Source organism: Mastigoproctus giganteus, chromosome 10 (assembly GCF_048544385.1).
Source record: "Mastigoproctus giganteus isolate SK-2022 chromosome 10, ASM4854438v1, whole genome shotgun sequence".
In the NCBI taxonomy this organism is placed as follows: Eukaryota; Metazoa; Arthropoda; class Arachnida; order Uropygi; family Thelyphonidae; genus Mastigoproctus; species Mastigoproctus giganteus.
Genome location: NC_143584.1, coordinates 67,528,716 through 67,543,874, shown reverse-complemented (window position 1 = coordinate 67,543,874; position 15,159 = coordinate 67,528,716).

Genomic DNA, 15,159 nt, shown 5'->3' with positions numbered 1-15,159 from the left:
TCCTAACTGCAGCCGATCTCGCTTATAACGATCGCAGGTAAAGACTTCTCAGAGTCTTGTCTGAGTTGTCATATTATCCAAGGGAGTAACCACAAACTCTACTACGAATAAAAGACTCTTCTCTAAAAACAGTTCTTTGTTTCAGTGTGTTTTATTCGGAATCTCCATCCTTATATCTGATTTCAAAGATATTTCCACCTCGACGGAGGTGGACACACATCAAATACAGTGCACCGCGAAACGATTAGTAACTAAATTCAATTAAAATACTAACGCTCATTTTAAAAAAAAAGCGAAATGAATTAAATTTTTAAAACATAATCTCGAACTAGATACATTATTACTTCCTCGGTAAGCAATCTCTTACACACTGGTTAAGGGACACATATTAGTGTCCCTTAACCTGAACTTAATTTGAAAACCATAAAGAAGAAATTGTTACCTTTAGTCACTGATGTCATATAATCAATTGAAGCTGAATTTTTATCAGAACACAACCATTAACACAGATTTACCCTATAGGAACATGCAGAGAGAATTTAAACTTAGTCAATTAGTTCAACAGACTAAGTTAAATTCCGTTTTCACAATGTTCATGTGAAAAATGTCTAATCAACAAAGGGCAGAGCATTCACAATAATCAAACTACAAAACGCACACGCGAAGTCCATACGGATTGACAATCAGCACTGATTCATTTCGGAATGGAAAAGTTATATAAAAGTTTCCGCGTCGATCCTGAATCATAAACTATCAAAAAATACGTTATACAGAGTACTTTATGTTTTTTTTATGCATAACAATCAGGTTTCAATTTAAAAATATTTCAAGTTCCAGCAATCGAAGGGCGATTTATTCTGTTGAGAATGTTATAGTTCTTTCAAAATGTATAATCAGGAGGCCATAAAAAATACAAGAGAGGTTTGAAAAGTGCGCAGTCTCAGTATGAAAAGGTAGTGGTACAGTGTTAAAAAAAGTTTTCTACTTTTTTTTAGGTAGGTTACAAATAGCAACCTACCAAGTTTCGTGGAGTTTGAATAACGTTTTTTTTTTTTTTTTTTTTATTACAAGTCGTGAAGTCAAGAAAGTTGTGTGAATGAGAAAAGATGGACAAAATCAGTTACCGTGCAGTCATTGAATGTTTTGGAAAAAAAGGGACTAACATCAAAAGCAAGGTATCAGGATATGATTACAACATTGGAGAGGATGCCCTCCCTATTCCATGATTAAGAAGTGGACAGCAGACTTTAAACGAGGGAGGAAGAGCCTGGAAGATGACACACGCTATGGAATGTCCATCACTCTAGAAGTTGTTGACGATGTGCATGATCTGGTAATGAGTGATCGACAAGTGACAGTTCGGTACATTGCCAGCAGCTTGGGCATCTCAAATGAACGTGAGAACTACATAATTAAAGAGGTTCTCCTTAAGAAAAAGGTGTCAGGCATGATGGGACCTAAGTTGTTAACAGAAGAGTTGCCAAGACAGCACAAGAGAACACCAAGTAAACTGAACAACTGCATCGTTTTCAAGCAGATCCAGCAAATTTCCTTGCAAAGTTTGTGACCTTCAGAAAAGCCAAACATTCACAGGGGCACATTGTGCAGACCTTGTGCGGCATTTGCGTGAAAACATCAAAGACAAACGCCGAGAAAAACTCAGCAAAGGTGTCTTGTTCTACAAGTACAAAGCGCCTGCCCACATTTCTGTCATTACCATGGCTGTACTGCATGAGTGTAGATTTGAAATCTAGCATCATCGGACTTTCATCTATTTCCTAATTTGACAAAAAAAGCTGGTTAGCATCCGTTTTCCATTCGACACTGCTATTACTGCTGCAGTGGATACATTCCTGGAGGCTCAAAAGAAAATTTTCTTTGCAGCTGGAATCAACGCATTACAGCATTGGTAGCAAAAATGTATTCACTCCAAAGGTAATAGTTTCCTAACATGTTGAAAAGTAACATGTTACCAGACTCAGGTCGCAAACTTTTTAAACGCCCCTCGTATAATGCTAAGAATTTGTACTTGGCATTTATGTCAAGATTCCAAACAGATTTGTAGCCTGTTTTCATGTCACATGACATAAAAATATATGTACAGTTAAGACAGTTCACAGATTCTTAAAGGATGGGGGGGGGGAGAAGATAAAGTTCATCATAGGAAATAAAATCACTTTCCACGCTGTCATAAACAGTGTCTATAACAAAAACATTCATAAAACCAATACCTTAATTTATAAAATCAAAAATGAATTACACAAGCCTATTTAAGCACCTCGACAGCATTGAATTAGTTTAGCTTTCAGAGTCTTTGTTCAGAATACGTTAAAAAATAAGCCTACATATCAACTTAAACATCTCTTCGTCAACAACTTCGCAAATATCTTTAGCTGACATGAATCCCATATGTTTTTTTCAGAGGAACAATACCTGTATTATTGTGACCAATAATCAATATCACCATATCTCGAAATTTACTCCTTTGTAATCCAAAGTGCATCATTTTTTCAATGGTCTAAAGTGCGCCCAAGTGAACCATGTGCGCCTAAAGTGAACCATGTAGTCTGAATGGACTGCCACTGGCGTTCGTTTGTCCATCCAGTATTTTTCACGCATTGCACGCATTTCATTACATTTATTGTTTTTAGGTGGTCCCAGCCAAGTTTTCCCGCAGCCTATCGTGCAAATATGCCACTAGCAAATGCAGTCCTCTCAGATGATTACATCTCGAAGTTCAAGCATGAGAGTTTACACAGCCCAGAAAGAATTAAAGTCATCTTATCCTTGGACGGTATCATAAAATTCAGCAGAGGCACAACGTTTCAATGAGTGAGGAAGATGCCCACAAGAATCTCCGGTATTCTTGTCACGCAGTGAAGGAATCCAGGGATTGTTGCCGACTGACAGTCCACCATAACTGGTCCTTTTGTCAGTGGGTGCTTTGTTATGACACCCATAACCTAAGGTGTCCTATTAAGGTCCTTCGCTGAAGAATGCTTCTGGGTTAGAATCGGGAATCGGCAGGATTTTCTTGCTTCAGTAGAGGAAATCAAACACGCTACGCGTTCTCCAAGACGCCATGTAAGGTGTTATGCTAGTTGGTCAACTGATCTATACGTGAGGTAAACAGCCTTGTGGCTGGGTTGTCTGTGGTCCTGGTGACGCGGAAAATTCGCCAGTATGCTGATACAAAAAAAATATGCATACTTTTGTTAACTGTTGCACTAGTTTATCTACTACAACGAAGCTATAAAACTTCTCTGTCTTTGATAGCCATACAGTGTAAACAGAAATTTACTTATTTTGTTTATTTTCACTTCCTCCTACAATACTGTATCAGCTCCTGGAAGATGTTCCATACAGTACCAGGAGATGGGAGGAAATCCCTGGTGCCGTCAAACAACTAACACACCTTACAGTACTATGTGGAACCAGCACACTACAACAGGCAGCTACTAGTTGAGCTGCACATCTGGAAGGATACTGAGTATATCACAGAAGTGCCCCGTGAGATGTTAAAAAATATATATTTTTTTTTGTTTTCTCCCATTTAATATATATATATATATATATATATATATATATATTTTTTTTTTTTTTTTTTTGTTGTTCATTGTTTGCTGATTTGTCTCTTGACTCAAAAATGGCTCCCGATCCCTGATTTCTACTAAAGAACACTTATGATCAAAGTGAAGTATTCACTTTAATCGTAATCACTTTAATTCACTTCAGTTCATCTAAGTCGCTAAAAGAATTCCCAATTTCTTGCCTCCCCCCTTACACATTATTGAATAATAATATGTAAAATTATCTCGCGGTAATTTTAGCTTTAAAGCTAGCCGTTGAAAAATAAAATCAAGTATTACTAAGCATATATATATATATATATATATATATATTATAGGGTTGGAAAATACTAAGTAACCTTCTGCTACAAATATTTTAAAATTGCGGAAGCAGTTGCAAATTGCACGCTATTAATCTAAGAAAATGTCCACTGTACTGTGTTTATTTTATTGGTAGCTCCATTTCATGAAGAAGAATTAGGAGCAAATAAATTAGTCTTTATTTGTCTCGGCTCGGAAAGCGAATGTCTGTTATTTATACAAAAATGGATTTTTATTTATTTGGATTGATACTATTGCTATGAATGCGATTGAAACTATTGTTATTAATTACTATCTAAAAAGGAGTTAAACTACATTCGGGAACCGCCCTCCATAAGCTATAATTATTATATAAAAATCTTTTTATAAGAAATACTAATAATAAACGGATCAGCCACTGATTGTAGAACATATTTATTAATAAAATGTGGCTATGAATTTTTTCCTTTTTGTTTTTTGTATATATTGCACTGAGGAAAACCCTATTCATATCATCGCTTGTTTTAAAATTTGCATTATTCTTTAAGTGTTGTACCAAGCGTATTTTTCATATATTTTAAACATAATAATATAAAGTGGTAATGCAAGTAAAATGGGAATTTGGGATAAAAGTAAGTATAGTTCACTAAGGAAACCTTACTTATCACCAATCCGGGATATTCCACATTTAACACTAAAAACTTCAGTTCACATCTTTTAACACTTTTTATTACTGAGAATGGGATAATTTCAATGTGAAAAGCAACTGCCACCATTAAGAAACTGGAAGTCACAACTCAAAGCAATCAGCAAAAGGAAAGGGGCAGTTCACTCTAAGAACGACAAAAAAAAAATTACCAAATAAATGTTTTCTGAATCAATCACTAAACGATCGAACAACCTAAACCACCCGCTCGGTCTCCCTTAATTAATCAACCCCCCTCCCACTTCAGCGTAAAAGGAGAGCCTTCTATGCCGCAGTTTATTGATACTAAACCCACCTGTATATAGCGTATACTGTACTGTACATACAGTTTTTTCATCCAGCTTGACATTTCAAAAGTAGTCGTGCAGCATTCAGGCAATAAAAAATGACCTGAATGGATTAGCACTTTCTGCATCAAAGGGATCACTATTATAAATCTCCGACTTCATGAATTGTGTTTGTATGCTTAAAATATAATCAGCGCTTCTCTACTAAAGTGAAGAAAACGTTTATTTGAATAATGAATGCTACCTCCTTTACAACGTGGTTCTCGTGGTGAAAAAGGAAAACTGTTATCTAAGTAGTGCAAGACGAAGGCACTCATTGTAAAGCTGGAAGTGCATCGTATGAAAATTTATGCCATTTACAGAATTTCCCCCTCCCCTCTTCATTTTTGAAAGAAATCCTACTTTTTCGTTTGAAGTAGTATAATACCGCGGCGACTCGTTGTGAAGGTGAAGCAGACTCCTTAAAGTAAAAATAAAAGCGTTTTCTGTAAATGGCACAAATCTCATACGGATCCTTCGTATGAGAAGGATCCGTATGAGGGATCTATCTTTTTAAGCTTTCATCATCAAGTTTTTTTCCTACCTACACTTCCTGCGTTTAGGGAAGGGGGTTGATAATTCCAATGTATTAAAAGTTTATACTGTTTAGTCTCTTTTTGTGTGATCTTAGTACGTTATATCAACAACATATTTCTCGTTACTGGCATATCATGATTGTTTTAACTTTCATTCACCTTGGATGAACGTTCAAATAAACGTTTTTTGGCTGTCCCGTCACGTGATTCTGTTCACACAGTCTGAATGCCAAGCAAGATGAATATTACTGATCAAACTGTTGATATCCTTCGCTTTCTGAAAACTGTTACAAGTCTACGAATGAAAATTAAAAACTAGGACTTTTTATCATTTGCGTAATGCACGTTTATAGGCCTAACTTCAAATGTCCTTTCATTTTTTTTTCCACATAGCTTCTAACTAATCATAATTTTAATTATGGCCAGTCCTTAAAGCTTGTCACTGGTAAGCATACTACTTGGTGGAATCCCAACGCAACACCGTAATACACATAATTGGCCAACTGTGTCAAAGGGACTGCTGACAAATAAACAGCGAGTTATGCTGTAAATTCCACTCGGTAGGTACCTGGGTTTAAAAAGAATTTTTTTTATTTCATTCTTGTATTATGGATTTTAAATCAACTTATCTTTTATTACATCACAACTACTGGCATCGTACAAACGGCATTTAATTAAAAAATGAACTCTGTACGCATGTTTCAGTTAAATTCGCTTAATAAATATTATTCAGAACTATCGTTTCATCCCCCCCCCCCCAAACACACATTTCTTTAGTACCTCAACAATGTAGATAATTCTAATTGCATCTTAGGATATTTACTGTCTCGCTGAAGGGATGATAATTACTTCAGTAAGATTTATATACATATGATCAAAGGTGGGCTGCGCAGCACCCTTCCATCACCAAAGCAGGAAAAATATTCTCAGTATATATGCATCGATAGCGTATCGAGAGTTTTGATTAAAAATATAAAAATTGCTTTCGGGCTGCTAAAAAAACAACTGTCGTGTCGGGCAGTTGATTACAGACATAATAACTTTGAAGAGACCTTAAATGAAATTTTAATTCTGTTCAGTTTGCATTATTCTCCATTGCTGTTCTCCACTAAAGGAAAGTTATTAGGGTGATTATTTCTCCTGTCTCCCACACGCTATTCAGTGTACTAACGCTGCAATATGATGTTTGCTACAAATAATAAAATAGTCAGGAATTTGAGGCTTTATGCCAGTGCGTCATATAAACGTTATAAATTTAAAAACATAATATGTGGTCGTCACAACAAAATGGCAACTAGACGCAGAGTCTACAGATCCTGATACGAAATAAGAAAACATAAATAATTATTTTCCTCACATAACATAATAACTTATGCCTCAGGACAATGCAACTTTAATATGGTGGAAACGCCACTGCATAAGTATACGAGGCGTGATCAAAAACTTTGGGGACTGATTTTGTTTGTACCTTGTAACAGGAGCATCGTAGTGAGCAGTTTCGACTTGTCAAAGCACATGTTCGTTGACTCATCTAGCTATAATAATTCAGTAATCAGTAAATTTATCTGCAGTCAGGCTGAATTATCGCTCATTAAATAAAAGGTGTTTCATCGCATTTTAAAACGAGTAATTAATTTTACTGAACAGCCAAATGCATAAACTTTTGTTTCACATTAGAGAAAGTATCACAAACTCACGAAATGTTATAAACAGTTTTCAGAGAGATGTTCGACGGCTTTTCAGTGGTTCGCAAAGTTGACCGCTCTTTAAAATTCACCGTCCATTGAAGGCGATCCTTGTTCTGGACGCCCTTCCAACTTCAAAAACCAATTATTCAATCATTTGATCAGCAATAATGGACGTTTAAATATATATGCAAGGTTTTTTTCTTCTTTTCTTTTTTTTTATAGTGAAGATTCAGAACAGCTGTGGTAACCCCGATGTTCAGAATTCCATGTATGTATTATGCATCTTGGTAGTACCATGTATATTTTTTATTAATCATGAATGTAAATTATCTCATGCCCTTACAATCTCCATATACATTAGTCAGATAACTGCATATACAGTACTTGTATATTTGTTTTAAGGCATCCTCTGTATAAAAGCATACTATTTAATGTTACATAACTTAACACGGTTCCCGATTTATGGTCTACATTGCAAATGGATCTTTCTTGCGAAATGTAGGACTTAACTAAATAAGAAATGAACCAAAACGATCAGAACCTTTGAAAGTTACAATCATGTATTACTTATGATTTTCCTTCTGACCATCTGAATTACGAATAACCTAAACAAATACCGCCACTTATTAATAGCCTCAATTCTTTTGAGGTTTTTTCCTGGCACACCTCTTACTAATATTAAGCGATATTTGTTTTAGATTAGTCGTAATTTAGATGTTTAGAAGAGCTCTCGGAATTCACAGAATACCTGAATAAATCAAAGGTAACGAATTAATATAAATAAATAAATTAGATTTCTTACGTAAGATGTAAATCAATGTTAACGGAAGATTTGTCACCAGTAATTATGGAAGAAACAAAATTACTTCCATCATTACTGGTGACAAATCGCGGGTGTACTCAGTATCACTGGGAAATAAAGGCCCAAAAAAAAAATCTTAATAAAATGTGAAGATTGTGTTTATCTTTTCTTCTTTTTTATTTTATTTGAACTCGCAGAGAATTTTGTTCATTATGCATTTGTTCTGCACAGGGAAACAATCACAAACAGGAATATTACAAAGCAGTTCTACCGCAATTGCGCGATGACAATATTCGGAGAAAAAGGTAGGAACAGTGGCTTCAAAGAATTGTTATCAGCAATTCTGCACATTTGACGATTTGGCGTTTTCCATTCGAAAACTTTTTTCGAAGGACTCCATCACTAGGGAGGGTTTTTTATCATTATTATTTATTTAATTTTGTTTCCAAACGAAGCCTATCAGGAATACTACTAGAAAGTTATGGAATGGTTGAAACAGTGTATTCTCTGGAAACAGTGTCAGGAAGTTCGAAGGAGATCCATCCGAATAGCTGGTAAGTTCATTTCCCAAACGAGCGTTTTAATCACACCTCGTATGTTCCAAAATTAATATATCATTTTCGATTATAATTAAAATTTTGTGCAACTAATTTCACGAAAACAAAGCATACGTACGAGTATTACACGCACAAAGACAAAAGCATACAACCGCGTCGCTGCTTGCGAGACTTGCAAAAGTAGTGGAAACGCTCTTTTTTTATGAGAAAATAAAGAAGTCATAATGTACGCACTGAGTTACCTTTAAAGAACGTTCAAAATTATCAAAAACTTCTTATCGTACTCAAATTATAAAATTATATTCAGGAGAGTTTATCAAAACTTTATCATGTGACTGGCAGTCATATGGCGAACCGCCGTCCGCTCGAATTTGTACAGCAGTATCTCCTAAGAGGAGATGGTGCACGGGTGAAAGAGGTTAACGGTTAATCAATCGAAATGATCCTGTAATATTCCTGTTTGGATACAAAGGTCCATACGTATATTCTAAGTCCTAAAATATTGAAAATGACGGAGTTGCTGTTCAAATTTACAGCAATGTTTCAGAAAGACGCTATAACAGGGTTTCTTAACTTTCTAATAGGGTAAGCCCTAAAATGATAAATAAAAGTGTGCAAGTCCCATGAATAAAACTAATAATTTCATTTGGGTTAGAGTTAGACAAGAAATAAATATACCACTTACTTTTAATAATTAAATATGAATCTATATATCAAATAAAACAATGATAGAACATTTACAACTTCATAAAATAAAGCAGTTTCATAAAAAAAAAAAAAAAAAAAAAAAAACACACACAGAATATTTAAAAAAATTCTGCGACTCCTCTCCCCCCGAGCTTCTCGCGATCCACAGAATTTCCATAAGATATTTTTTCATTCGTGTGTGTGTGTGTGTGTGTGTGTGTGTGTGTGTGTGTGTGTGTGTGTGTGTGCGCGCGCGCGCGCGCGCGTACGAAACATCTCCCCAAGTACCAACAAAACATGCATTGAAAATTTCGTCTTGATACAAGTTTGTCTTATCAAGTAATGCCAAAACATCCGAATGCACTTCATTCATATATATATATATATATATATACAGAGAGAGAGAGAGAAAGAACTACTTGAAATTTAATATCCACAAAAAAAAAAGAGATTAAAACTGCCGAATTTACGATTTTCATGAAATTTTGGATGACTCAACAAATCCTTAGAGACTGAAATATAAAAATGAAAATTTCATGAAAATCAGTTTGGTGGGAACAGTTACGTACGGTACACGAAAGACTTCGAATGCTAAGTGATAAAATTCATAACTTGTATAATAAAACTTACAATTTCAAACGATTCGTAAACTTATCGATAAGTTTAAGGAAGCGATAACTTTACGAAAGTCGAATTATCTGTAATAAGGATAATATTATCCATAATTATTATTCTTAGAGTTAGCTAAAATCCTTATACATCTTCAATCTATAGATATTTTGTCCGAGTCTAAGAATGTAAGAACTCCGATTCTCAAAGAAAGATTTTAGGATGAAATGATACTCTTAATGAGGAAACGGTATGGTTACAGAATCGCCTAAAGTGGAAAATGGAATTATAACAGCATAACACCTTTTCCTTTTTTACTGTTATACAAAATGCCGCTCTTAGTAGTTTTCAGATCTGCCAGCCCCTGCGCATGTGGTTCAACTGACTCTGAGCATGTGGTTCAGTGGGCTCCCTTATTATTTCTGAGAGGAGACGGTACACGAATTCAGCAAAATAATTTTATATTCTGTATCTCTCAGCCTAGTTGAGGATTTTTGATTTTTGATTTGGTAGTTGTTGGCGCATCGGCTTCTGTGGCCATATTGCACCTCCCAAGGTTTTTGCAGTACTTTGATCCAAGCCCGAGGCGAGAATCGAACCCGCGACCTTTGGGTTGCCCGGGCAGGTACTTTACCCACTCGGCTAGCCCGGTCGGCTGCCTAGTTGAGGAGAGGTATATGAATTCCGAACTGATGTTAATCTGATTAGGTTAGGCGAATGTAAATAAAATAAAATAAATGTATCGTTTAAAAAAAAAAACTTTCATAATGAGGGAAAAACAAACCAAACTTTATTTCTTGTTGTAATTTTATGTAGGTTCAATTTGAAACTGCTTGACGATATTACTATCAACTGTGGAGTCGGCATTTGTAGTTCTTTCTAGTGGCGCCATGCTCATGGGTCAGGTGGAAAGAAGTTTCTTTTCCAAACTGCTCCTACAGCTGTGCGAATTGCGTGATCAGAGTACGTTCGAATTCAGTGAACGAACGCAGCCCCCTTTCCTGACACCACAGGGCTATCAAGAATCAGAATTAAAACATATATATATTTTTTTATTTTAAGCCCAAGCAAAAATGTTTCAGAATCTGTAAGCTGCGACCAGAAACTTTTAATTGTTTTTCATTAATAAAGTATTTTTGTACGTATATTTCGAGGGCACTAGAGAAAAAATTGAATGTCCTTGCCTCAAATTTCTGGATCAGGCACTACCAAAATATGCAGCATAAACAGTTGTAGAACATTTTTCACAAAAACTAAACAAGTTAGTTAATGTACACAGCGTGTTACATTTCAGGCGCGTTCCATTTTTTTTAAATTTTTTTTCTGTTATTAAGAGAAGCGAAAAGTAAATATCATTATATCCTTGTCAGTTAATTACTAACATTACAACCTTATAGAGCATTTAATGAAGCTCTACGTTCTCTTTACCTCAGATTTATTTAGGCTTACGTTCTCTAAACTTATCCATTTAGTTTAATCACAATTGTACAATATTTATTACTCTCTCCCAGTAACACTTTTCTTTTATGTCTCTTTATTTTCTGTATATATGTATCTCTCCACAAGCGACGTCATGTTCACGAGTTTTGTATAACAGTACACGTGATACACGTGTTATACACGTGTAACGTGTATAACAGTACATTAAATGCATTAAAACTGCATTTAATCTATGAATTTCTCTTTTTCATACAAAATTGTATGAAAAAAAAATAATAATAACTGCAGGATTACTAGTTGTCTGATTTTAAAGAATTTTAGTTTAGCTAGACAAATATTTTTAACAAGCCCAAATCGAAAATTTTATGAAAATCAGCCCACTAGGAGTCCCTCTGTTGCATGAGGTCGAACATGATATTGAATATATGTCGCTTAGAATATTCAAACGCTCTAAAAAAATACTGCCCAAGTATAATTTTCCACTGTTGCACAGATGTCACAAATTAATCTGGCAGGAAAACACAATAATAATTTTTTTCCGGACCACTAATTAACATAAAATGTTCCACTTTAGCAGAGCGAATGTCTGTATTTTGGAGTGCATAGATAACTTTGTCGGCGCTTCTCAAAAGTGGAGGTTGCGTTTGGCATCGACTATAATAAATATTATTTGGAACATAAGTGACATCTCTAACGGATAGGCATCGGGTTGTTGTTTAATGGTTGAATTGATTTTTGAACGTTTCTCTGCGGATTTGTGCGTAGCTTTCATTTTGACAGCGCTACTTATTTCCGTAACTTTTTATTGTCTTTTTCGTGATTATACTACGGATCACGAATATAATTACATTTTCAGAATACGTTTTGTATATTGGCCAAAAAAAACTTCTTCACTTTTGACTAACGCCTTTGTTTCTTAAAAGTAGAATATTCTACAATAAGATTTTTACAGTTATCTAATAAATTAGAGAATTCTATGCTTTCTTCAATCTTGCACTGCTTATACAAAATACTAAAAACAAACTATATTTTCAAAGGGACAATATCTTTCCGCTGGCACTAATATTATAAAAGTGCTCCCCCCCCCGACAGTATAGTGTTTTGTTTTGTTTTTTTTATGAAAGCCCCAAACACGAAAGGTATCAAAACTTATAGTACTTAGTACCGTGCATGGGTTGAAGGAGAAGTATGGGGGAAGGGGATGCCGGATTTTTTGCCAGGTTAAAGATTTTGAGGGGTCAAGATTCGAGTCTCGTCAGTTGGAGGAATTTCTAAAAATCTCTTCAAATTGGGGCTGTAGTCTGCCGATCTCAGGCGAAGCGGAGGGGTAGGGTTTTTCAGTCCCTACAACATGCAAATCGGTTCGTGAACTTAGCAGACATTGCAAGAGATGCAATATACGATGGCACATATGGCCCATGCTATTGATGCGTCCAAATAACAACTTCAGCCTGGTAATAAAATATATTTTATACGGAGCATCCTTCAGTCTATATCCAAGAAACAACTTAAGGAGCTACTTGGACTTTATTTGGACTCTATGATGTGGGTAATACATTCCTGTTGAGGAAAAAAAAAATTTTTTTAATTTTATTTGAAATACGCAGTGTTGCCACAGGTTGGAAGGAACACCTAATACAACGAATAAAAGAAAGAAAAAGCCTTTATGACATCAAAAAACTAATAACAACTATGTACTGTTATAATTAGACGGGAAAGAACCGAAATTCTGTGGGACGATCGGGTGGTAGCTTGATACTGACCTTCAAAAGAAGTGCTCAATTTGTGGAAAGGATTATTGCTAAAAATAGTTTAGTGCGCGTTTGAGGTTTTTCGCATTCAGTGACATCGGACTACGCTGACGGTACGAAGGTGGATAGGGCGATAAACAACGGTAACTAGAGTGGGCTGCTTCAACAGAACCTATAAAAATTATTCACATATTCTGAAAAATGACAAAGTATTTGATCCAAGTTTAACTTGGTTAATCCAGGATCAAACATGTTTTTACACGTATTTTCAGTTAGATATTCATAAGTTGTAATATCTCTGGAAATCAAGTTCCCAAATAATCTTGTGAAACTCAAAAGCTCATGTAAACTGAAAGAATAAATATAATAAGTAAAAATATCCTTAGATGACAGAGATAAAAGTGATGAACGATATATAGACGGGTTACAGTTAACAGTATTTCTTGTCAGTTTATTTTGTTTACTTATTCACAGATACATATCTGAATCAAAGTCTTCGCTTTTATTTTACTACAGAATATAGAAAATGTAGCATCTTTTTCTATTCCGCAGTGCTGAAAAGACTTTCATAAACAGCATTGGGAAGGAGGATAAAAAATATGAACACTAAACTAATAAAACAATTTGCATTCATGTCCAAAAATGTCGTTAGGATATATTTATTCCATATCAGTACTGCTATAGTTTTTTAAGCATTAAAAACATTAGGCTCAATGTTATAGTCATGGGCAGTATAATTTTCAACAAGCTCATGTTACTTTTCATTATCTACAATTTTTCAAAGACAGTTTCATTTACCACTCATCTCGTGATGAAATCTAAATCTTATATACGCTTATGACAATATATTTTCAAAAACGAATGAAGTTTATTAAAACTTTGGAAACAAGGGAGAATGCTAAGGTATTCGTACTCAAGAAATATAAATATAAGCGTATCACAAAAATATTTCAGCAGCAACTGGAATATTCAAATTAATCAAAATATTATAATCAAAATGTATTTTGATTATAACCAAAATAATCAAAATGTATAATCAAAATGTTCAGACAATTTAGAACGAACTCATACAGGCTCTAAATTTTCTAAGCATCTGACAACCTTTCACCCAATGGTGTTTCTCATGCCGCTGTTTTACCTCAAAGAATTGAGTGACTTGTTTTGTGTTCAGTGGAGGGAATTTAGCGCAACTGGTGGAAATGTTGTAATCCTCCCATGAAGGAGAAATATTTATTTTGAGATGCATGCAGCTGATCTTCACAGCACATCCGCTGCTCAAAGTGGTGGAAGTGGAAGTAGCATGAGGAAGACAGCCAAGGGCCGGAACTTTTGTTACAGTATGTATAATGTGCTCAATGAAATGCAACTGTTCAAGTATTCTTATATATCTGAACCATCCAAAAGACTGGTGAAAGCTGTTGCTTATAGTAATACTGTCAAGAAAAAAATGACACATACAAAAGTTCTCTTTCAAAATAGGCCTGTTTATTATTTTCATTCATCTCCATATGTCCTTATATTATTCAACATTGCCAGTTTGAAATGTTTACAAAAACACTTGGCTTGTCTTTTCAAATACAACGTCTAACAATATATTATTTAACCTAAACAATTTTCTGCATTTATTAGTCAGTGTAAGGTGTCTTTAAAAGTACTTAAATGAATATAAACTCTCACATATTTACAAATAAGAATTTCAGGGCAGTGTTAAATACTATATTAAAATTGCATGCATATTTAAATTCTGAAAACAAACAGTTGACCCCACAAAAAACATAATTTGGAAATTTAATTTCTTTTTTGCTACACAAAACGCGTTTAACGCCTCTGCACTTATGGCGGGTACTCAAAGACTCATTTCACAGAACCTATTCCAACAAATTAACAATATTCAAATATCTGTCACAGTATACAGCCGTTTATTTTAAATAACTAATATTTCAGTCCACAGCAATCTAATACTTTCACTTTTTATAGGAAAAATCTAACATTTTGTGCATTGTTAATTATACATCTACAGATAAAGGTTTTAGGTTCATAATCCAGGTTTCATTAACAAGATCGAATACTCTCCAAGTTGACCTATTTTCCTATCAGTGTGTTTATATTTCGAACACAATACTATTCAACATTTTTCATTTGTTGTAGAGTGAAAACGCAGACTTATATATTTAGATTCATTCACAAC